Source organism: Panthera uncia, chromosome B1, assembly GCF_023721935.1.
Source record: "Panthera uncia isolate 11264 chromosome B1, Puncia_PCG_1.0, whole genome shotgun sequence".
In the NCBI taxonomy this organism is placed as follows: domain Eukaryota; kingdom Metazoa; phylum Chordata; class Mammalia; order Carnivora; family Felidae; genus Panthera; species Panthera uncia.
In genome coordinates, this window is record NC_064811.1 from 169,408,371 (window position 1) to 169,433,713 (window position 25,343).

General features: G+C 44.5%; 1 protein-coding gene and 1 long non-coding RNA gene across 2 annotated transcripts in view; one reads left to right on the top strand and one right to left on the bottom strand.

Annotated features, from left to right (window-relative positions):
- EBF2 (EBF transcription factor 2) overlaps window positions 1-25,343 on the bottom strand; it is a 193,444-nt gene that overhangs the window by 144,338 nt on the left and 23,763 nt on the right. The window lies entirely within an intron of this gene.
- LOC125923367 (uncharacterized) lies at window positions 12,840-16,887 on the top strand. The gene is made up of 2 exons (XR_007458007.1): window positions 12,840-13,431; window positions 16,549-16,887. It is a non-coding gene; the product is annotated as an uncharacterized LOC125923367 (long non-coding RNA).

Consider the following 25,343-nt stretch of genomic DNA (forward strand, 5'->3'; position numbering starts at 1 on the left):
CGTGGGTTCGAGCCCCGCGTCGGGCTCTGTGCTGACAGCTCAGAGCCTGGAGCCTGCTTCGGATTCTGTGTCTCCCTCTCTCTCTGCCCCTCCCCTGTTCATGCTCTGTCTCTCTTTGTCTCAAAAATAAATAAAAACATTAAAAAAAAATTTTTTTTAAAAATAAAATAAAGCTGTCACAAAACTAATGGTAGACAAAGTAAACTTAAAGGCAAACAATGCTAAACTGGATAAAGGAGATAAGTTTATAAACTTTTTTGTTATAATAATAAAAAGAGCTAACATTTATATTGAGAATAATGCATAGTAATCCTGAATGCAAATGCACTACATGAAAATATATGAATCTTAAAAGTATTAGAATTCTAAGGATAAATTTGCAGAATGATAATTATAGCTAGAGATTAACAGAGCCCTCTTGCTCCTTGGAAAATAAAATAGACTAAAAAAAACAAGGTTGGAGATGATGTGAATAACATTAATAAAGTTGTGGGGTTTTTTTAGAATCACCCAAAATAGAAATGGTCCAAACCACATTTTCTAACCAAAATGCAATAATTCAAAAACATAAAACAAAACAAAACAAAAACCAAAACAAAAACCATTCAATCATTTAGAAATCGAAACTGCAATATGAGTACTTATAAATAAATAACAATTAGAAAGAAAAACGTATTAAAACTCACAAAAACTCATGGCCAAAACATGAGGCCACAAATTTTTCTTGGCCACAAAACATGAGGCACACAGAGGCCCCAAATTTTTCTTTTTGCATGGCCCCAAATGCCTTCTTTGAGTAAAAAAAAAAAAAAGAAAAGACAGAACAACTAAAAAATAAATAAACTAAAAATTCAATCAAGGAAACTTGAAAGTGAAACAGACCCACAGAAAGGAAGAAGACGGATTTGGCAGAGATGAAAGCAGACCATAATTAACTAGAATTGATAAAGAATTTTAAATAAATAATTTAAATGTAAATTAGAAAAACCACCAAGGATGATAAGAGAAAGAGAGGGTAAGAAAGTGAAAGAGAACAAGAACACAAATGGGTCTAACTCCTCAAGACTGAAGGACCTGGGGAATTTACCCTCGCTTAACTGGAGATCTTTAAAACTGTAGGGTAACAACTGTGTTAGGGCCCCTGAGTGGCTCAGTTAGTTAAGTGGCAGACTGTTGGCCTCACAGTTTTGTGAGTTCAAGCCCTGCATCAGGCTCGGCACCAGCAGCGTGGAGCCTGCTTGGGATATTCTCTCTTCCTCAGTCTCTGCCCCGCCCCTACTTAAGCTGTCTTTGTCTCTCTTAAAATAAACAAAAAAAAAAACTTAAAAAATAATAAAACTGTAGGGGAACACTATATACAATTACATGTTAATAAGTGTGAAAATGTTGGCTTAAGTCTGCTACTTTTAGGATAAGACTGAATTTGAGAATAAAACGTCTTCCAGTAGAAAATGTAAACTGATCCAAAATCATTATGAAATTGGAAACGTTTTCAAAAGTCATCCTGAGTTGGCGCATAAGGTTCAATTTGAACGTGTGATCCACAGAGTTAGTTTTCAAACAAAACCTGAGACGAAAAACAGCATTGTTGGTCCCAAAAAGCAGTTCCCTGTGCACACATATTTTATACCTTCTTCCCCAACCCCCTCACCCTCCTCACCCTCCATCGCATTACTGAAAAGACTGGACAGAACCTAGAAACTTCCATCTGGAGGATCACTGGACCCCTACGATGCAAAATAAGGTAAGACATAACCCTACTTGTGAGAGGCTCCCAATGTCACGGAGGGGATACAACTGACAACATCCAGCAGTGACGGACAAGAGAAGAGAATTAAGTAACCAAACGGGCGGTTTAGGCAATAGTTGTGAAAACAGACAGACAAGGATCTTGGCGCAAAGGGGAGTGAGTGCCGGCTGACTCCACGGCAGAAGCCAAACTTGAACTTCCTCGCAATATTTCAAGCAATACACAAAAAAGGACTGTCCAGTCTTGAAGGAGTCACAGACAACATGAAGAGAGGTTAAGAAAGTGCATTTTAAGTGGTTATTTCAGCGCCAAATTGCCCTAATTTGAATAATCTCTGCCTTGTAACTGAGAGGGATCATCCCACATAAACTCCTCTTGGTAATGTTCTGCTTTCTTCCCATTTATTTGTAGTACTTTCTGGGTTGTGTTTCAGAGTGTCATTTAATGTCATTTTATGACTCCCTGGTTGTAAGTGTCTGAGTATTACCAGGGCTTAGAGATTTACAGCCTATTTTAAACTCAGATAATGATGTTTAATTTGTTATTGGCTGTGTAAAGGTTAACAAAGAAATAACTCAAATTATCATCTCAGGGATAACACATTACAAGAGGGCAATTAAGCGCAGTACCTGGCATTACACAAAAGATTGATATCTCGTTACCAGAGTGCAGATGAGTTCCGATTTCACAATACAGGAAGTACACTCGTCACCACCATCCCTCTTTGAATAAACAAATAGCACGTCCCACTTATCAGCGCCACTGAGTAACCAGTAGGGGAAGAAAACAATTTTCCAGCAAACGAAAGACTGACATACAGCCAATTTCTTGGAGAAGAGCTGGAGACGAAAGAAAGAAGCTTGGCCTCCTAGCGAAATGAGGTTGATGCTACTCAAGTAAAAGATCGGGTTCCCTCTTGGTTGTAAACAAACGACGCTAAGGGGCAAGCAAAACAGACATGGGGCCAATAGGCCCTTGAGAAGAGGAAGCAAAATAAATAAAAGCATCAAAGCCAAATTGTTATTAAATTGTCTCTGAAATGGAAAATGAAAAACAATCTATTGCAATAATCATTTTTGTCTCTTTTCTTCTCCCCCAAACACCTTTCTATGATGATCTGGTCTGCATTCCATGCGTTTCCATGCCAATGAAAATATAAATAGATAATATTTTTAAAAACCCATCAGATTAAAAATATATTTGTATTTCTCAGCTCCCTCTTTCTGGAGTAAGCTAACAAATGCAGCATGTCTCATAGAAAGTCTCATCTAACTCACGTTCTATTTATCTCCCTCAAAGAGAACATCCATCTTTTTTTTCCATATTCACTTCCCATCTCTTGCCTTTTCTTCCCTCTGCAGTCCGGGTCTCTCTCCATCAGGGTTTGTAATTTCCTCTTTCGTTTCCCTTCGCATCTTTTGCTTTCTTCCAGACTCTCACTCTACATCCCTTCTTTCCTTTTTTGCCCCCGTTGTCTCTCATTTCCCCAACTTACCCCCATGTGCTCACATTTTCTCTTCCGTGGGGGTCCCGCTTCCTGCCTGTTACATTCAGTCTTCCTACCCAGTTCTTCTTTGTCTGTTATTTCTACTATGCCATTCTTCAGCAATTCTCTACTCCTGCACCCTTTTCTTCGCTTCCCACTTCCCACCAAACTTCTCCAGTCCAAGGTGCTCAAACCCTGCTTCATTCGGACCATGACATCTAACCGAGGTCTCGGGAATGGGTGTTCCCCCACTTTGCTTTGACCTCAGAACTGACGGGACCAGCAACTCGAAAACAACAGGTCTGTCCGCCATGGCTGAAAACTCCCCAGCAGCCAGAAAACTCAGGTCATGACAACTGCAGAAATCACAATGTCATTGTCTGGTATGGTTGGGGGGAGAATCCCCCCCCCCCCGCAAAGTACAGTCCAGTAAGAAGTTGGCATTTTGAGTCCTTACTCCCAAATCAAGCTACCACTGGGGATTTGAAGCAGGCCCAGCTTTCTGTCTGGCTTTATATTGAAAGAAACAAGGGCTTGCCACCAGACATCACGTGTTCCGCTTGCCCAACTGGCAAAGCAACACAAATACGAGCAAACACCCCCCTCATCGACGTCGTCGAGGAGCGTTTACAAAGCACAAACGTATCTTGCATCTGGTGCCAAGCCTTGTGGAAGACAGAGGGAGACGAGACACGGTCCCTGTTGTCAAAGTGCTTATGGCCTGGACACAGGTACCGCCAGCAATGATCGCCAGTGCTGAGGCCACACTGTATGAGGAAAATCAGATAGTCAAATTCAGTAAGTAGCCTCTGTTGACACATAAAGGAACGCGCTATTCATTTGTTCCTTTAATCAACTGGCTGTGCCTTAGTTCTGTAGCCCCTGATAAATGGAATTGTTCGTATTTCATAAGGATGTGTACATTCTACCAGTCACACCAGGGAGTCAAAGCCCAGACAACACTGTCATACGGGAACACCTGGGATCAAGGGATAACGCATTAGTTAAGCAAACTAACCTTGCGCTTTTGGAACTGAAATATCAACAAAAGGATAAAATAAATGTGCAAATTGTTCTTCCCTGTGGACATTAGCCAGGCGTTTGTTCTTTAGCCAACAACAATCAACAGGCACAACACAACCGTAAAAATGCCAGCCGAGGAGCTAATCCAATAAATAAAGAAAACTCCTTGTATTATGGATAGGCCACCAACGGTCATGCCGTCGAAAGTGAGCAGTGAATTCAAACAAGAATGGGGAGGTCAGAGTCAAAGTCAGACCTACCTCAGGGAGGGGCTCTGACTGCTAACATAAATTTCAGATTTAATGCTTTCTTTAGCATATGATTTCTAGCCTGCAAAGCAACCATATGCCACGTGGGGTACCTAAAAAAAAAAATTGCAGTAAAGCCTAACTCAGTGAGTGCTGAGTGCATACGGAGAGCCAGGCACCGTGCCTGGCATTGGCTCGCTCGGCCCTCAAAAGGCCAAATCCTGCCAAGCCATTCGTCTAAGACCGGAAGGGGAAGGAAAGGTAACCATGAGTCAGCATTTTCTAAAAGTGGCTCCCCCACTTGAAAAATGCTTGACCCTTGAACAACACGGATTTGAACTGTGTGAGTCCGCCTATATGCAGATTTTTTCCAATAAGATACAGGACTCTACGTGTATTTTCTTTTTTTATTATTTTCTTAACATTTTCTTTTCTCTAGCTTATTTTATTGTAAGAATACAGGATATAACACATACAACAAACCAAACATGTGTTCGTTGACCATTTTATGTTATTGGTAAGGCTTCCAGTCAACAGTGGGCTATTAGTTGTTAAGTTTGGGGCAAGTCAAATGTTATACATGGATTTTTGACTGGAAGGGGGCAGTGGGTGCCCCTGAGCCCCCACATTGTTCAAGGGTCAACTGCATTGATAGGAAAAGAGGACAGAAGAAAGGGAAGAAGGAAAGAGGGTGGTACAGATCTAACTAGATTAACTATGTATCAGGAAAGATACTAACCAAATGTTATTAGTGGTTAATCCTAGCTCATAGGCTTTTTTTTTCCTTACAACGTCTGTAATTTCAAATCATCATTCTCCATTAAATACAGAAGGTGTAGAAAAGAAAGTAAGCTTACTTAATATATTTTTAAAACAGCTCTGTTTTCCCTCCCCCACCTGCTCCCCAAGCAGCCGCCGGATCCTAATGACGCTGTTCACATGGGGGCACCAGAAATAGGAAGGATGAAGGACAAAAGTGACCTGAAATAAACTGAACTCAGCAAGATGGTTATGAAAAACAAGACAGGGGGCGCCTGGGTGTCTCAGTCGGTTGAGCGTCCAACTCTTGATTTCGGCTCGGGTCACGATCCCAGGGTCGTGGGATCGAGCCCTGCACTGCGCTCCAAGCTGAGCATGAAGCCTGCTTAAGATCCTCTCTTTCTCTCTCCCCCTCTGCCCCTCCCCCCCCAAATTAAAAAGAAAAGAAAAAGAAGGAGAGTTTCCTTTTATGAGGCTTGGTAGCCAGAAGAACCCCAGCGCTCCCTGACCGTCAGTTAGCATGGATGAGGTGAGTGAAGTGTTCAGAAAAAGGAAAACAGGGATTCGGGGCCTCTGGCCCGAAAGCTGCACTCAAGGTCCCAGCCAGCGCCGGGAGCCCACATCCGAGCCCGTGACCTCCTTGTCTGCGACTCCACTGGGAAGTCCGCCCGGGTGGGGTGAAGTGAGGGAGACAGTGCCCAGGGATGGGCTTGATAGGAGATGGATTCTATTTGTTGTTCGGTTCCTGGAGAAGGGTGTTAGGAAAAAATTATTGATGAACTACTTTGTCATCGTTAAGAGTATTGCTGACACGCTCACAGCAGGCCCACTGCGAGGCAGACAGCGCCAGTCTACCCAACGCCTTTTGTAGCCGAGACATGTGCTGTGCATTAGGCAAGGTGTGTAAATTATGACAGCCCGAGTTCTTTGGCGAGGGCCCGCTCTGAGCCCTCTTCTGCCTCCTTCTCCCTTCTGTGCTCTATTTCCCCACGGCGCTCGCCTGAAAGCAAGTGGCGCTCCTCGGAGAGAACGTTAACAGGCAGAGGCTCTGGCTCAGAGTAAATATTGCAGGATTGAAATGCGGAGGGAATTATACCCTTTTCCCTTGCAGACTTTGGAGTGCTGGGTGAGTAATAAATAATGAGGGTAATAATGGGCCCGGTTCTTCTCGGCTATGCCTCTTCCCCCCCGGGCGTCGAGCATCTTCTAAAGTCGGTGTGGCTGTTTGTGGTTATGGATTCGATCTTGAAGCCAATGGACAGGCAGTCTTGGTCAGGAGAGCAGGTGGCCAGAAGAAGCGGGGCTCCGGGACAGTTCCCAGATGCTTTCATGTCCTCCCTGTTCCCGGCCTCCTTTTGCAGACAAGGGGCCCAGAAAACAAAGAAACTCCCTGATTGTTTGGGGGAAGGAATATGATCCTAGCTTGCGTTCCAAGAGACTATTTTGAGTCACTCCTTCTGAAGCCAGAGTGAGAGAGCCTTGGAACTTTGAATAAAGACGGAACACTGGAAGGGGTTTGAGTACCCTTTGTGATGGATACGTAAGTGGTATAGCTCATCCATGGGCACTGAGCCCGTGGGAAGCCCTGCTAGAAAGTGGTTAGAAACTTCCAGGCCCTTTGAGAAGGCACTGAGTGTCCCCCTGCCTCTTCACCCCTACCCCTATTCAATGACTGCTGCGAAATTGTTTTCTGTGAGTGAGCATTTTCAGAATTCCTCCGATAGCTCTGTCTTTTCCCCCGATCCTCTCTCCAAAAGAGGGCAGTGGAAGTCATTTACAGTTACTTCTACACAGTGAAAGCAGAAGGTAGATCGATGTCCTGCACTTGAACTTCTGGAATCAAATCCAGCCTCGGGAAGACAGAGCCTGCGGCCTCAGGAGGATGGAGTTGTTTCTATGGTGAGTGCAAGCGGTGCAGGAAGGAACCTCCTCCTGGTCACTGGCAAGTTCAGGTTGAAATCTGAAACACTGTAAGAAGCAATACCTCCGGGAGGTGTTCGGAGGCAGATCTCACCGTGAAGAGCCTGCGGGTCAATAACCGAGCAGGTCTTAGAACACTGGGCCATCAGGACAGGTGAGCGAGCGATGTCCCTGCTTCTGCTCAGAACTGACCCCTAGGAGCTGGTGACGGTCAGATTAGCTTCCAGCCGTGTCCTGAGAGGACAAAACGTTGATGGCCCTTCCCACTACCTCATTCTCAATTTCTTCCATCTGAACTCACGTTTTCTCCTGAAAAAACACCTCTCTGGCGAAGCACCAAGAGAACAGTTAGGGATTAACCGAAGTGCTGCCTCTTGCCAGCAAGAGTTTGGACTCTCAGGGGACCAGGGGCAGTTTGTACCAAAGCTCTTTGTCTCTGAAACTCCTTCGTCTTTGTTTTCCATCTCATTAGGAGATGCATTTTTCTTTCCACCATGCAAAAAGACTTTTGCTTCTAGGTGTCATTGAATTGTTGACTTAGTATTTTCCCCATGTCCAAAGGCCTTAGGACAATAAGTGACCAAGTTGAAAAAAAAAGGGGGGTATTAAAATCACTCAAAATCAACATATAATTTGTTGTTACTATTGGCTTCAATATCTATAATTCCTTCACACACTGGCTTTTCCTGGAACACAATTTTAACCCCAGTGTCTCTAAGCCAGCATCCATCTGATAAAATTATTGCAAGAAAAATTAACAAGGCAGAATTTTTTTTCCTGATTTTTATTGATGCTCAACTTCCACATTGCACTCCAAGTGCAAATTACTTCAACTATTGAGACAGGACTAAAATCAAAGTGGTCCCTTATATAAAGTTACCTATAAAAAACACTCCACCAAAATTAAAAACATAATTTTTTAAGCACGACAATCCCCTAAAAGACACCTAAGCCCCTCGACATTCCATAACCAGGGCTGAGAGATGGGTATCATAGCTCAAATTGAGCCCCACCTCACCCCACAATATAGATAACAGAATTATCTTTGATTTCTTCATTCATCCAGAACAATGGAATCATACACAACAGTCCCGTGGGGCTGCTGATATTCCTTTGAGGCACACAGGAGACATGGAGAAGATAATTGAGGCACATAGACGAAGAGCCACCTGTCCACAAACACAAAGTTAACAGCAAAAAATCAAATTAAAGTGCAGGATTTCCTTTTCTTTCTCTACCAGGTCATAAAAAGCCTGTGGAACATTGCTAAGGAGTTACTTGTATGTTGGAGAGCAGCTGGGCTATTTTTTTCTAAGAGATATTTTCTGCACTGATGTACACAGCAACGACTCTATTATGAGACAGAGTATCCTGTGTGTGTGTGTGTGTGTGTGTGTGTGTGTGTGTGTGTTTAATGAGAAGAGTTTAAAATGATACTAGAAGCTGGACCCATTTGATAAGTGATGACGTCAAAGCATGAGTCTTCCCAAAAGTAGCCACAATTTAATTTCCATTTTCAAATGGTCAGGGCCTCCATATAGCACGTCTTCACTGGCATCTTGGTTCCTCCTTAGCACGAGAAAAAAAAAATCCCTTCCTGCAGGATAAAGATTCATTTTTTTTTTACAAATGGCTAAACATCGTGGAACATGATGAACCCAGAGTGGGAATAGAAAGTTAAAACATACTCTGGGTCAAGATATCGAAAAGCCGGTCCGAGTGATCCTTCTTGGGAACATTGGTTGTAATTTACATTAAGGCAGGAGAATAAAAGTAGGAAATAAAAAACAGATCCCCAGCCATAACTGCACCACCTTAACCACTGACTGTTTTGACTTTCTCTGCTTCCTGGGGGCATACTTTACAGAGCAGCAATCTGTGAATCCACGATATACATTCCATTTTCCGCTAAACATCTTCCCACATTTCCTAGCCAGCCCCCATAATCCTCCTCAATGGCTGTTTACGGGTGCATCCAATTGCTGTGCTATCATGTGCCTACTCATTCTCTTTCCTCTACAGGATATGCTTTGGGTTGTTCAGGTCTTAAGTTAGAGAGGGAGGGAGGCAAACCATAAGAGACTCTTAAAAACTGAGAATAAACGGGGCACCTGGGCGGCTCAGTCGGTTGAGCAACCGACTTCAGCTCAAGTCATGATCTCACGGTTTGTGGGTTCGAGCCCCGCGTCGGGCTCTGTGCTGACCGCTGGCTCAGAGCCTGGAGCCTGCTTCAGATTCTGTGTCGCCTTCTCTCTCTGCCCCTCCCCCGCTCATGCTTTGTCTCACTCTGTTTCTCAAACATAAATAAATGTAAAAAAAAAAAAAAAACTGAGAATAAACTGAGGGTTGATGGGGGGTGGGAGGGAGGGGAAAGTGGGTGATGGGCATTGAGGAGGGCACCTGTTGGGATGAGCACTGAGTGTTGTATGGAAATCAATTTGACAATAAATTTCATATTAAAAAAAAAAAGGTTGTTCAGGTCTTTACTATTCCAGATAATAAACAAGGTAATGAACATCTTCATGGAGGGAGGGGCTTTTTTCCGTTACGTGATCCACTATGAGTCTATTTTTAAATAACCTCTTATGTACTTCCTGGTGGGAAAACTACATCGTCCCGTTAATTACCTTTTCTGGACACCCTCTCCTTGCCAGTGCTCTGCAGGGGTGCTTTTGAAGCAAAAATGAGAAGCCCACTCGCAAGGCTGATGTTGGCTTTAGTGAGACATGGCATCCTGCCAAGACCTCATGTCTCTGTTTCTGAGACCGGAAAGAGTATTTTCACTGCTGACTTGTGTCTCTTCAGAACCAGAGTAATTCCTTTTCCCCTTAGAGGTCGTGGGACTCAGCAATATGAACACAGCAGCACCCACTTAGCACATAGTTTTCAGGCCACAATCCAGGGCCATTACCATCAGGGAAGCGCTCCTCTGGCCATCTTGACATTGTTACCTTTGTGTGGCCCAAGATGACTGTGAAGTCTTCCTCACCAGATGAGACAAATAAATTTATCTGTTACTGAAGAAGTGACCTTTCCTCAAGCCATAGTAGCAAAAAAACAAACAAACAAAAAAAAAAAACTGAGTTAATAGAAGCCTTAAGAAATATTCTCCATGTGGGGGGGCGCCTGGGTGGCTCAGTTGGTTAAGTGTCCGACTCTTGATTTCAGCTCAGGTCATGATTCCACGGTTCATGAGTTCGAGCCCCCCATTGGGCTCTGCACTGACGGTGTAGAGCTTGCTTGGGATTCTCTGTCTCCCTCTCTCTGTTCCTCCCCCACACGTTTTCTTTCTCTCTCTCTCTCTCTCTCTCTCAAAAATAAATAAATAAACTAAAAAAAAAAAAAAAAAGAAATATTCTCAATGAGAAAGGAAGTATAACCTAATGAGACCTACTGTTGATCCTTGCTCCTCCGGGCCAAGATTTTCCAGCGAAGGTTGCTCCTGTGGCCTGATCATTTCACATCACCATGTTTTAAGTGACTAGGCCAACAGGGAGAGAGGCTGGCCTTTTGGTGAGCTGTCAGGACACCAGGCTTTGTGTCCTGCCTTCCGCACTGACTCACTCCACAGCCTTGACCAAGTCCCTGAGCACTCCCTGTGTGCTCATTCTCTACTCACAAGATATGAATCATTTTGGTATCAGCTCCCTTTGGGGAACTAGAGATGCAGTTTGCTTCATCATGTTTTCCTGCCGATATTGTCATTTACGATTTGTTCTCCTCTACTCCACTTGAGTTGTGCTTTGCAAATCACCTAATCCAGGCTAAGACTAGAACAGCCTTATGGAGAAAACAAAAGAACCCATGGAGGAAGGCAGGAAGGGTGAGACTATGAGTATTCAGAAGTGTAAAAGACACTAAAACTTCAACACCCTTCTATAGAGGTCCCAGATCACACTGGGCCTCTAAACCAAGGAGTAGAGGCTGGGCTGCAAGATTGGGGTCATCCTGGATTCTGAGATCAGACTCAGATCTTGACACCCCCTGCCCCCCGCCTTAAGGACCATCACTTTCTCATCTGCTCGTGACTTTTTGCACACCACCCACACAACATGCACACACCACAGAGAAAGCAGTTCCCAAGGTCGCACCTAAGCCCAGCCTGATCCTATTGGAAAAGTAAGACACACAGGTTTCCCTGAAAACATAATTTTACCAGATATCTCAGCATTTTTCCCTGAAAAAAAGGAAGATATCAGTGCATAGTTTCCAAGTGAAATCGTTTTAAATGTCCTACATTTGGGCCGTTCACAGAGGCTAATATTTGAATCCACTTGGGAGACTGTGTCCCCAATTCCGATGCAATCATCATGACCAGCAGGGCCTGGGATATCTTTGAGGTCAATACTAGTTTTCACAAATTGTGTACAAGACAGACTTCAGTGATACGTGGGTGTGGGCCCGTTTTCACCAAGCAGTATTTACAGCACATGGCAAGAGGCAGGGAAGTCTTCTAACCCCCGGTCCTCAGGAAGGATACGGAAAATCACAACACGTGTGTCAGCTGCATTTACGCTTTTTTTCCCACCTTCTTTTACTGCAGTCCCCTTCACACCTTTCCTAGTCTGCATTTCACCACGCAACTGCAAAACGCGTTCTGCCTTTGTCACTGCGAGAAGCCTCCTTTGACAAGGACCCGGGCAGGTCATGAGTCATGCCCACTAACCTGATGTTTAAGCTAGCATTCAAGAGCAAAATGTCAGCCTTTGGGGGGCCCCAGAGACAGACTGGGGTGCTGCCTGAGCTAGTCAGTGCCTCAACCTACTCGGGTAACCATCAAGATACTCACTGCGATAACTACAATTAATGCGGGGGAGGGGGTGCTCTTTAGAAAAGTGCAGTAAATTCAGTTAGAACAAAAGTTATGACTTTACATTTTATTTTCCCCTTTCGCCTGAAATCCTAATGCCAATATTAAGTTAGCGGCATTTGATCATGACTCGCTTTTCATATCCCAGGCATTTGTTCCCTTAGAAACTAAACAGAGGAAAAAAACTGACTCTATATAGAAATACACAGTTAACTAACTATCCATCCCCAAGATAAACAAACTACTCTTGGCCTTATTTATGCACCACTCAAAAACAAAAACCTAAAACTACAATAAAAACAACAACACACCGTGTGTGTGCAAAATTATAGGCAAAGCTAGTTAAGCCACAGAGTTTGTGATGTTTTATACAGCAGGCTCACAAACTGAAAACAAATTTTTGATTGCTTATATATTCTGAAGTGTTTCCTGCCTACATATCCTCAGAAATCCCAGGAGCTTTCCTGGACACATGGAAAATTTCAAGTTGAGCCATTTTTAAGTTATCCATGAGTGAAAGGGGAAAAAAAGGAGGAAAAAAAAAAAAAAACCCAGCACATGGAGTGGGAGTTTGAATTTGTCATAAAAAAGAAGAAAAAAGTTATTTTGTTCTTTGCCTGTCTTTGAGTTACTTGACAATGGCTGAACATACTTTACCCAAGTTTTTTTTTTTTTTTTCATTTTTTTCAGAAAGAGGAGAATCACCTTTGTGCCGCAGCCAAGTATGAACATATTCAGCATGTTCTTTCTATACAAGTGCGCACCAGGGAATTCTTAAGGCAGATCTACGTGTAACCGTAAAACTAGCACTACCAGGCACAAATCGGATCGCACGTCATAATGACAAATAACTACCAGAATAGGAAAGCAAGCGTGCACTTGGCATCCAGCATCCAAAATAAGAATTCGACTTTTAAAGTTACTGTACAGCATTTAACATGGAAATAATCACCTCCGCGGTGGAGATCGCGGACGGAGACGCGAACCCCGCAAAAACCTTGGCGACCGGGCGGGGACCGGGTTTTGCGCCTTCCCGCCGCGCCTCTGAGAAACACCGCCCCCGGATTAAAGGCTTCCGAGATGCTCCGCACACGGCATCCACGTGGTAGATGGCAGGCCTAACGGTGGTGGCTCGGGTGCCCGTGACAGGCGGGGCAGGGAGGCGCGGAGATTCTGGAACGTTTAAAGTAAAAGAGTTGAACAAGTTAAGTAGAGGGCAGAGGCCAAGACTGTTTTTGCAGGGAAACACCCCACTCAGAAATTCAGTTCCTGGCTTCATTTCCCGAATCTCACATAAATATCTGAGGACATTGCCGGCTTCCTAGAGCCAAGAGGGAAAACATGCATTGAAAAGAACGAGCAAGAGGAGCCAGATCGCGGGATGATCATTTCGCTGGACGCCCTCCCCTTCAGACACCGTTGGCTGGGGCTCCCGGTAAGAAGGGCCGGAGAAAATGGATGAGCGGTGCTCCCTCCCCGGGAAGGGAAGAAACTCTGCTTTTATAAATAAACTTGTCACGGAGATAGGCCACACATCAAAAAAGGAAAGTAGGGGGGAAACCTGGAAGGACAGGGGGCCTGAGGTAATGGAGCCCTCCTGTCTCCCATCGCGGCTGGTGCGCACGGCGAGGGGAAACCGAATATTAGCATTGTCTGGCCCTGGCCATTTTTTCCCTTCTCATAATATAACTTTGTGAATATGTTTAAGAGAGTGTCTGCTGTTATTGGTCTAATGAGCGAACTCTGAAATCTGAGCTAAAGACAGCTCCCTAGTGGCTGCTCACTGTTCCACAGACCGAAAGGAAACTCCTTTCAGGGGCCCATCAGGGCGAGCCACTGCTGACAGCTTGGAACGGCACAGCACACAGATTTATTTCACAGACAGCCACAGACAGGAATTTAGCACCCTGTGCTGGCCTCCTGCTTAGTGGAGAAGGTGTTAAAATGCAACCATGCAGAGCTCTCCCTTGAACAAAACCCAGTAGCGACTAATCAAGCGGTCACCCGTCCCCCGGCAGAAAATTCCGGGTGCCGAGCAGCTGAGCGCCGAGCGGGAGCACCATCCTGACAGCTGCTCGGCGGCCGCTGCAGCTTGAGAGCTGCCTCGGAAATCGCTAAATATTTTGCGTGACCTTTCAACTTACAAATTAATTGATTTATAAACAACGGCAAATGTTATTTATTTATTTATGACATCTTGGAATGCCTTCCCTCGATTTAAGGGCACAGAGCTGCCGAGAATATTCCCTGAGGCCTCCGGCGGAGCTTCAGACCCAGAGGGTGGCGGCTCTTGCTGTCCCTCGCCAACGCGCCTCCCCTGAACGTGCGGCTGAAAGGCGGGGACCAAAGTGGGTGCTGATGTGTAAGACAGTCACCCGCCCCCACTAAGCAAGTCTGAACCGTGGTGTCACCTGCAGAAAATAAGCACACTAGCTTTGCTCTATATGTATGTAGATAGGTACATATGTGTGTGTGTACGTGTGTATTTCTGCGTGTACCATGTGTGCATATATACCTGTGTGTGTACATGTGAAATATACATACACACATACACATAGGTCTCTAAGGCAGCCTTCACCTTCAGATTTGTAGCCAAAGTTACTCTCTCCCCACTGCTGCAAATTCTAAACAAGTACTCAACAGCTGAGGGGCTGAGCTTTTTAGGGAAAAAAGCGAACTACATTTATCGAAGCGATTGCTACCGCATCCTGGTCACTGGGGGTCGTTCCTAAGGAAACTGCACACAGTTGGCAATATTGTTTATATTGATTAGTTTGCTCATCTCACTCTCCCTCACGTATGCCATGGTTTCTCATACTTAGTTGGTGTGTTTATGAAACTACCGACTTGTTCTGGCAAAAGGAGGAGAGAAAAAAAAAAGAGAGAGAAAGAAAACAAGGAGAAGGCAGGAGGAGGACCAGAAGAAACATTTTTCTTTCGTATTTTCTGTGCTGGAAGTAAGCCCCTGGGTCTCTCGTTTTTAATTCCATTTGCAATGGCTCTGAAAGCTGTCCTCACCTAGTGTATTCCCAATAAACGTATCCCTTCAGCTCGCTTCTCTTTCTCCCCACCTCAACTCTTAAAGTTTGCCAGTCGATAAATAATAATGACCAGATGCTCCCTCAGTCCGGTGCTGGAACCATGCACGATGCCAAAGGCAAGACACATCGGGTCAAACAACGATCTGCGTCCCAGAAGGTCTTTAAAGCAAGGGACACAAGAGTGAAACGCGATGGCACATGGACCGAAAGGACCCTGCCCGAGACCCCAAAATGCATCTTCACAGAACCAAGTCTACATTTGTTGCGACTACCCTGTCACACCCCCTCCCCTGTGCTATTTGCTAGTCTGCCAGCATTCTTAGCGGGAAATAATATTTATTTGGACTTTTTTTTAATGTTTATATATTTTTGAGAGACGGAGAGAGACAGAGCATGAGCGGGGAGGGTCAGAGACAGAAAATGAGACACAGAATCCGAGGCAGGCTCCAGGCTCTGAGCTGTCAGCCCAGAGCCCGATGCAGGGCTTGAACCCATGAACTGCGAGATAATGACCTGAGCCAGAGTCGGATGATTAAGTAACTGAGCCACCCAGGCGCCCCTTGACTTTTTTTATTTTTTAGGCCAACATGTTATCAAATCTTGCAGAGCCAAAAAAAAAAAAAAAAAAAGAGGGCACAGTATGAATAAGAAACTGATGCCTAGGCAAGTGCCCCTCCCAGAGCTCCTCCTCCAGAGTGGTAAAGCTTTCCCCACCTCACTGTGGTAACTTTACAAAGGGAGCCTTGAAAGAACCAGAGCGTTAGAAAACCAAAGTGGGGAAAGAAACCTCATCACCTTAGGAAGCCAAATCGGTCTGCTCCCATTCCAAGACAGAAGAGAAAAAATTATGCCCTGTTTATTTTTCTACTTCTCCCACTTCTTTGCAAGCATATCATTTTCCTAGAATTCTTGTGTCGTAGGTTTGGGTTAAAGGGATAAGACTGTATTTTTGTCCCTGAAGTCAAAAGGGGTGTGTGGGTAGGGTAGTGGTGTGGAGGAAAGAGGAAGGGAAGCCACAGGTACGATGTGACGGAGGAACTTTGTATGGAAGCTTCCTTTGCATGTATATATACATATATATTCATATATACATACAGATTCATACATACATACACATATATAAATATACAGACATACATATACGTTCATATATACTTACATATACACAAATACATATATATTCATACATACATACACATTCATATATACATATATGTATATATGAACGTAAAGTTCACATCACACTTACTAGTATAGGGAACGTGCAGAAAAGTATATTTTCACTTAGATGCAAATAGTTTATAGGAATCCTATACAAAGAAAAATGCAACCAAAAATAAGTAGCTTGAAATAGAGAAATTTGCCTTAACCCCAAGTTGAAAACCATCTAAGTGATTCCTGATGCACACTAAGCTTGTCCCTCTCACTCTTACTCCCTTGCTCTCTTCCTGGAGTCAGTATTTCGTATATTAAACGGGCCCTTTCATTCTATAAATGTGTTTGCATTCCAGATGAAATCTATTGAGGCAAGGATGAAGTGCGAGCCAAGATGGGCAGAGAGGGTTCTCAATTCTTCCACCAGTGGACATGGTTACAGTTTTTATTCTGGACTTACATAATATGTTCTGCGTTTGAAATACTTCCCCGTTGGTGCTGGTTGCTAGATTTCAAACAGGTGCTACCAGTGAGGCATCCAAGGTAAAAGGACATGTCCCTGTCCCCTTGCCCAGTGTGCATTATGTATACTCAAAGTGTCCCTGAGACCCCTGACCACTAGAACATGAAACAAAGACTTCCACAATGTAGGTCTTTTTTTATTCATTCATTAAATAAACGTTCATTGGTACCTACTATGTGTTAGGCATTATTCTCGATGTTGGGGATGAACTGCTAAACAGAAAAACAAAACTCTCTGCCCCTTTGTAGTGGGAGTCAGCGAGGGCAATATACACAACCAACAAATGAGAAAAATACAGAGCACGTTAATTAGTGAAAAGCGTGATGAGAAAAATCGAGCACGGAAGGGGGTTAGGAACTGCAGGATCGAGGAGGAGGATCTTCACCGGGGTGACATTTAAGACCCCAAGGACACTGGAGCAAAAACTTCACATTGAAACATACAGTCCCGGGGCGCCCGGGTGGCTCAGTCAGTTAAGTGTCTGACTCCTGGTTTCAGCTCAGGTCATGATCTCACATCGGGCTCTGCGCTGACAGTGTGGAAACTGCTTGGGATTTTCTCTCTCTCCCTCTCTCCCTCTCTCTCTGTCTCTCAAAATAGATAGATAGATAGATAGATAGATAGATAGATAGATAAACAAAAGAAACATACAGTCCCAATTAAAAAGTAGATATGAACTAACTAACGATAAGGATTTTTCCGTTGGTTTTTATCATGCCAATCACAGCCAATGGTAAAACAGCTGAATTTCTCCCCATTTTCCCTCCAGAGACCAGATTGTGCTTTCCCGCACCCTTTGCTGCTTCTTTCCCACTGAACCTGCACCATTTGGTTCCTGCTGTCCTAACAGTAGGTTCTGTCATTCCTTTAAGTAATATTTGCTGGGTGTCTACTCTGTGTCAACATTTGAGGAGGAAATATCAAAATGGTGTAAAAGCAACATCTATGGAGTTTTGCCTCCTCTGTCTCTCCCCCCAGCTCCATCATACCTGCTCCCCTTCCTACTTAAGGCAGAAACATTCCAAGATCCCAAATCAGTACTTGGGATTTTTAATTTCAGGTGCCAGTGCCTACATGGTAAATAGATGTGCTCCAGTTATGGCAATTCAGACTCCCTGGTTTTCAGAGACACCCCTCCTAAAATCACATGTCTACTCGCTATTAAAAAAATCAAGTCAAGCCACAACAAAATGACTCCGTGCAATTGTGTATCACAGGTAAAAGAAAACCTTGTCGATATGAAATCAGACAGTGTAAAATTCTCTCCCAGAGGAATCTGGCATTATTACATCCCCCATCAATCATGGTAGTCTCTCCAACAACTGTATCAGATGCAACATCCAGATATTGCTGTCATCTTACCAATTCAGCAAAGACTCCGGATACCATTACAAACAATTCGGCCCCACCAAAATCTAAACTCTGCCTAGAGATTTCAGAGTCCTCACTTGTTTCCAACAACTAGGTCCAAATTCCGGGACTTTGCCGTTGAGTGTAATGGAATTTGACCTAAATATATGTGTATGACCTACACATGTACATTTATGAGGAAATCATGGATCTGACCTTGGCATATAAAAGAAATACTCTATACACGTTATCATAGAATAATATCTGACAATGTATTATTGGATGGCATGTACTCTAAATCTTACCAAGATTAGTTCCTAGTCTGGGCATTCCATTTAACGACAGGCAATGATTCCCCCCAGCCCATATTACGGATCACGTTATCGGAAGCATCCAGGCAATGCTCCAAGTATACAGGATATAACAGGTAGACACACGGATGGACCCAGCAAAGCGTCTGCCTTCTGAATTTACTTTTTTTTCCAGTAGGGAGAGAGTTTTGGGTTTTGTCTCGTCAGATACTCCCGACGTGGGTGAAAGTCACAAAACCAAGCTTAAACTGAGGTGCAGATATCAGGTGAGCATTCAAATCACCTTCTCTTTATCCCCTGATGCCATTAGGATAAAAACACTTCCCCCTCTCCTCCTTCCTGCATCCTCACGCACATATGCGCACGCACAAAAGTTGACTTTGAAGCTTTCAATTTCGCTTAACGTCTTCCCTTTGTCCCCGCCACGGATAACCCAAAGCAAGCGAAGTGAGGATCTTGCCTTGGCCCCTGCACAGAAAACACCCACAGTGCTTTCACCTTATGTACCTTATTTATAATCCTCTGTAAATTCACCCAAAAGTCATGAACTACATAATACTAATTCTTATAGGTTGACATATTTCCCTGATCTTTCATGAGCCACATGGGGAAACAGTTTTCTCCTGATCTGAATGAAGAAGAAAAACAGTGATCCTAATCAACCATTTGCCCTTAGTGGCTTCCCTAAACAAATCTGGGAAAGCGCTTAAAGGCTTGGGAATAACCATGACCCTGCTTGATGCACTGTAATAACCCTACCTAATTATACTGATATAAAAACTAATTGGAAAGATAGCAAATGTCAGGGTAAGATGCAAATCGTAGGGTGTTAATTGCTGAACAGGTGCTGGAATAGAATTAAATGAGCATTCTGATTAAAAGAGTGGAGGAAACAAATGTGGACCCCCGATACAAACTTGGCCATGTGACTTCTTCAGCAGTCCATTCCACCAGGAAAAGGTCATGGTGCTGTGACCTCTGTTCTGTGATGGGTGGACCAAGAAAATAATAGTGACCACAGAAGAAAAAAAAACAACAACCTAGCAATAATCCCAACATGACTTCTAGAACCGACTGCTTGGTTTGAGCCCCAGAGACATGCAATGTGTTTTAAGAGTTCTCAGATACAGAGATAAGCCTCGCTAGAATCAAGAATGCATAAATGCTCACCTTTCCCCTTCCACCTTGGACCAGAAGTGCTCCTATCCCGCCCCCAAGTACAGCACTACACAGTGCTAAGTGCTACGAGGGACTCACAACACACTTGGGGAGGGACGGAGTGCTTGATTAATTAACTGAATCCATAGCATCGCTTGCCTTGAATAAGTTGAAGCCGTATAGGAGCCATGGCATTGGAGTGAGACGACATGACAGAGAATATATCGGCGGTTCCAACTGCTATGAACGGCTCATTCTTATTGCAAACAGCATTTCCTGATGCTCTAGCCATCCAAACCATAAACTGTGTCTATAAAGGCGATTTTCTCCTTAGCCCGGCATGCCAATGAAGAATGCTTCCTCCCAAATGCCTGGTGCCTTGGTCAAGCTCTCGGCCAATCGTCATTCATCTCCTGACATTTGGAGAAGCCTGGACCAACAGCGCCTGCATGCTGACGCCATCCAGAGACGAAACCCTGAGGGCAGCCGCTGCATGTGGGTGCTGGGTGACAGAGATACAGCTCCCAAGCTCCAAGTCAGTAGGATCCCTTCCCAACACCATGACACCGTCCATGCTCCCACCTCCTAAAGAGGCCCTTTGCTTCAGCACCCCCCTCTAAGAAATGCTCTACGTGAAGTTCCTACCCCTTTTCTCGACATACAACCACAAACAACCCAGAAGGAAATGACTCCCTTTCCAAGGAAGGATGCTGCAGCTTAAGGGTTCTTTTCTCCCTGTAGTTTGCGGGGCTTTGAGATGTATGATGCTAGACACCTAAACTAGCTCTTCAGTGCAGGGAGAGGGAGGCAGCGCAGTTCTGCCCTGTTCTACTGGTGTTTCTCACGCTGCCCTGCCCCAGGGTAGAAGAGCAATTCATTTACAGTGCTCGTTCCACCCGGGGGGGGGGGGGGGGTGGAGGGGGGCCTCTTTACCCAGTGGCTGCCAACCGCACACCGTTCTCCTTACCTGTATTTGCTTTTGGTGATAGAGCCCAGGGACGGCAGGGCGCACAAAGCAGCAAAGTTAATCCTTCTAACTCAGACCTACGTCTCCTAGAGTTAGAGCAAAAGCGCAGCAACCCAGTTTGCTTCCTTTTATTTATTTATTTTTTCTTTGCACTTAATAGATTTGGCCTCCACCGACAGTGGGCAAAAGAAAATAATACGATGGTGACATGAGACAATGCATCAACTCAGCAGCCCAATTTCAAAGTGCAAACAGAGGAGCTCCCAAATGCTTTAAGAGGGAAATGTGGGTACAGGAGGCATGGGTGAGATTTCACCGTGTTTATTTATGCTTTTATAAGGACACTGAGAATAATAACAAAACAGGATGGGAAAGAGAAAATTTTTTGCTCCAGCATGGAGATGGAGGGGGGGTGGGGGTAGAACCTCCTTGCTCTTTCCTTTTCTTTGATCTTAAGAGAAGCTCACTCTCTCTTGTTCACTCTTCTCTTTAAGGAAAAAAAAAAATAAACTGTCTCCTGAGTAATAAAGTCAAGACGCTTGCCAGTAAAAATTGGTTAAGGTCATCACTTCCGAAGGTCAAACGAGTTTTAGACAAGATGCCATGTGGGATCGCCATTCAGCACATTTCGTTAAATGGTTAAAAATAATAAAAATAATGACAGTAGTGGAGTTATTTAAAAAAAAAAAAAAAGCACAGAAGTCAGAGAGAAAATGAGAGAACCAGATGTCTTGAAGGAATGCTGGGAAATGCTTAAGAGGAAGATTTCTCCCACCCCAAACAAAAGCTTCCCCAAGGATCTTTTGAGATGCGCTGTCAGTATCTGATGCAACACCATATATCTTTTTTTGTGTTTTGCTGTGGGGTTTTCTTATTTATTTATTTTATTTTAACAAAGAAGACACAACAGGGAAAACTTTTTTAAAAGGATGGCGATTCACGTGGACCCCAAAGCAAGCATTTCCCCAGATCCCTTGTGCATCGGCCTTGTCGAAAGATCCAAAAGACGGCAGAAGCGATGTTGTTCCAACGGTAGGTTGGCATAGAGGGGCCAACCTCATGCTCAGCCTTTCTCAAAATGACACCATCAGTTTAAGTGAGAAGATACCACGATCCATGCAGGTTCCGAAAGAAGAACTCTGCTTTAAACAGGTGGAGGCCAAGAGACTGTTACGAGATGCAAATGAACTCTCACAGGAGACCTCCGTGGCTCCAAAAACAAACTCGGAATCCACACTGACAGTGCAGCCCGCGTTCCAAGTTATGTCACATCCTTTCGCAGGGCAATAGTGGGCCATCAGGCCTGGTGCTTTTTATGATCCGTTTGCTTTTTCAGGCCACAGCTCACCCACGGAACCAAAAAGTCTCTTGTGCCAAGGGATGCTTTAAAACTCCAGTGAGGCCACCACAAGACTCCGGTTCCAAGTACTGTTCGTTGCCAGTGACAATTAGAACAATCTGAAAATGTTCCTCCCAGAAAAATACACTCTTTTTTTGTTGTAACAGGGGTGTAAACGCCAGCCAATCTCTTTTGGCACCCAGTGCCGTAAGAAGTGCTTTCACTGTGCCACCTCTCGACAAAAACGCCCTCAATGAGTGTCCTCTAAGGACCAGCTTTGAAAAGGGGTTTCGCGTATCAGGTTAATGCATGCACTTGGCACGGCCCAACTTTTGCACCAAGGCTCTGGGGTATGGGGTGATAAGAGCCAGGTTCTGTTTGTTAACGATAAGGCAATTATTTCTTTGGTACTTCATAGGAAAAAAAAAAAATCTTACAGCAAAGATTCAAACAAGGATCCCTAGGGAGACAACGGAACTCGTAGGTTGGAAAAGTTTCTTTTTTTTTTTTTCCTGCACAAGAGCAAACAAATGGGCCATTGAGAGCAACAGAACGGCTGAGACCAAGTTCCCGACAAACACACTGGCTGTCGCTCCTGCACAAGTCCGCGATAACTTAGGGAGGGGAAGGCAGGCGGCAAGGGGAAAGAGAGACAGGAAGAAAAGGCGCAGAGTGAGAGGAAAGGAAAAAGAAAAGGAGGCAAGAACAAGAACAGAATAGGAGTAAAGAGGCAAGAAAGAGAACAAAGGAGTGGAGACGGGATAAGAGAAAAGAAAGGGCACAGTACATCACTGGTGGAACTTTCGATGTGTTTGGGGATGGAAGAGATCCATGAACTTGGAAGGGTAAACAAATTAGATCTTTATTTTCACTGCCCCCTAATTGAAATTTAGCATCTAAGCATCTCTTTCCATTTTAAATGTAGACAAGCCCCAACGGGATTAGAGATCCACAGGCTTTCCTGGACCATCGACGGTATCCATGATGAAAAAGGAAGGGATGTGGTGGGGGAGATGAGAACACCAAAATCTTGGTATGGTATCAGGCAACCTCTCTCTCCATAGACATAGTATTTCAGAGGATAGATATGTATGACTTGGGTTTGGAAAAAAGGTCCTTTCATTTACTCCCTGGGTCTGGTTTTCTGCCTTCAAGCCCTGGCTCCCTGACCTTCCCCGGAACCCTCTAACATGCAACAAGTCTAGGCTTCCCATGCCAGGGAGCTTTCAGGAAGTTTTCTCAAGGTCATCACATCTGATTAACAGCTGAGAGTCAGTTCCACAGCTCTGCAGGTCAGGTCAAGCATGACAATCTTTTCGGACACAATTTTGCCCAGCTGGTTCCTGCTAAGGTCTGTAAAACTCAAAAAAAAAAAAAAAAAAAAAAAAAAAAAAAAAAAAAAAAAAAAAAAAGAAGAAGAAGAAGGTAGGCTGTGACTTCCCAAAGAAGCATGTCACTGACGCCTCATTTTTAGTTTTCTACTAGGGAAAAAAAAAATGCCGAAGGGACCGAGATTAATCTACAGACACAATGGGTCTCAAAACAACCAGCCTTCTGGGGCACCTGGGTGGCTCAGTCCGTTCAGCATCCAACTTCAGTTCATGTCATGATCTCACAGTTCATGAGTTCAAACCCCGCATCCGGCTCTGTGCTGTGGGTGCAGAACCCCTTCGGATTCTCTTTCTCTCCCTCTCTCTGTCCCTTCCCCATGCACATGAGTGCACTCTCTCTCCCTCTCAAAATAAGTAAATAAACTTTAAAAAAAAAAAAAAAAACTAGCCTTCTGTCCAACCTTCCTTGTCCTCAGAATTACATCACAGAATCCCATTTCCATGGAACTTCAAATCCTGCTGTCAGGGTAGACTAGCATCCCGCAGTCAGTGGACCACTGACCCCATGACCTGTGCCGTAATGTACTAGTAGTTATGCCCCTTTACAGATGTGAGTGGGGAACAGCTGAGCCCCTGCCCTTGGAAATTCCCACCTCCTTCCTATTTCAGTATCACAGGTCAGCCTGGCCCGACCAATAGAAATCATGCCAACTCATCAAACTGATCTCCCTGCCCTCATCTGCAGATGCTTAGGTTTGGGCTCTGTTTCCAGAGGCTCCAAGCCAAAGCATCCCCCCCCTCCCCGTCTTTATGAAGCAAGAAGACCTAACACCTAACTTGGGGCTTCTTGGGGCTGGACGTTAGCGTAGGTGTCCCGCTCAAATCCAGCTGCCCGCCCAGGGGTTAAGAATGAGGGAGGCGGCCTGTTTCAGGCCGATGCCAATTTTGAAAAGCGTGACATACTTCTCTCATCTAAGGAGGGGAGGGTCTGAAAGGACAGGGGAGGGCCTCCCAAACAGGAGCCCACAGCTCCACCTCTTTGGAGAGGGCACGTTTCTACCTGGCAGTAAGAGTCCATGGGACTCCAAATGATAAGTTACACCCCCGTGTAGGCAGGTTCCAGCCATCAGAGTGGTGGGGGTCAGGCACGGGACGGAGAAAGACGCTAAACAAGATACGCCCTGACCAAAACCACATACCGGCTTCCCTCGCTGTCTGGTTAATTTGCTTCCAGTCTCAGTGATGGGAATTAGGCAATTGCTTTAAAAACTCAGAAGCCACCATAAAAATAGAAAATTATTGCTTCCTGTCATGACCAAATATTAAACACAGTGCACACCTAATGACTCTATCCCTCCCCAGGGAAGAAGCTTTATGAACAATAAAATCCCAGCAGACTTCTACTGTTTGGGTTTGGAGGTCTCATTATGGGCTCACTGATCCAATACAATTTACAAGCTCAATGGACTCCACTCGAAGTGAAAACCGCCAAGCCGGAGTTATAAACAGAACACCTACAGTGAAGCCAGCGTTTCATTCTTCATCAGGGAATGAAAAGAAGAAAGAGGGGATTGAGGAGAAAGGCACTCGGGTAACCAGTTGCTCCCGGAAATGTTTCTGACAGCCTGTGTCTGACTCAAGGTTAGACACCTCACTAAAAACGCAAGGCAAGGTGGGGGGAAGCTAAGGAGTCCCTAAAGCCAAAGGCAGGAAGTAAAAAAAAAAAAAGAAAGGTCAGCAAAGGAAAAAGAGGGAGATGGGGTCAGAGTGGGGCGCGACGGGAGTGAGGGAAGCAAACGCAGAATTTTAAAATCTGCCGTCCGGTGTTTCGACACAGGTCGACTCAAAAACGACACCAAATTTTCAAAGTTAGATTTTTTTTTTCAGCTCACTAAATTACCCAGATATATGTCTAAATGGTGGTTATCCTTCATCTTGTGACTCAACATCTGGATGATAAAATGCATTAGCCACTCTACATTTACTTGGGCAAGCATCAAGTGGACTGCTAGCATTAAATCGAAGTCGAGTCTGGCTCTTGTTCAAACGTCAGCCAAGACCAAGTGGGGAGAGAGGAGCTTCCCCTTTACCTTCAACTCCGTGCAATTTATCACTCGAGCCTAAACAGTCCCACATGTTTGAAGCGCTGAAGGAGACTTGGGGAACGCTGAA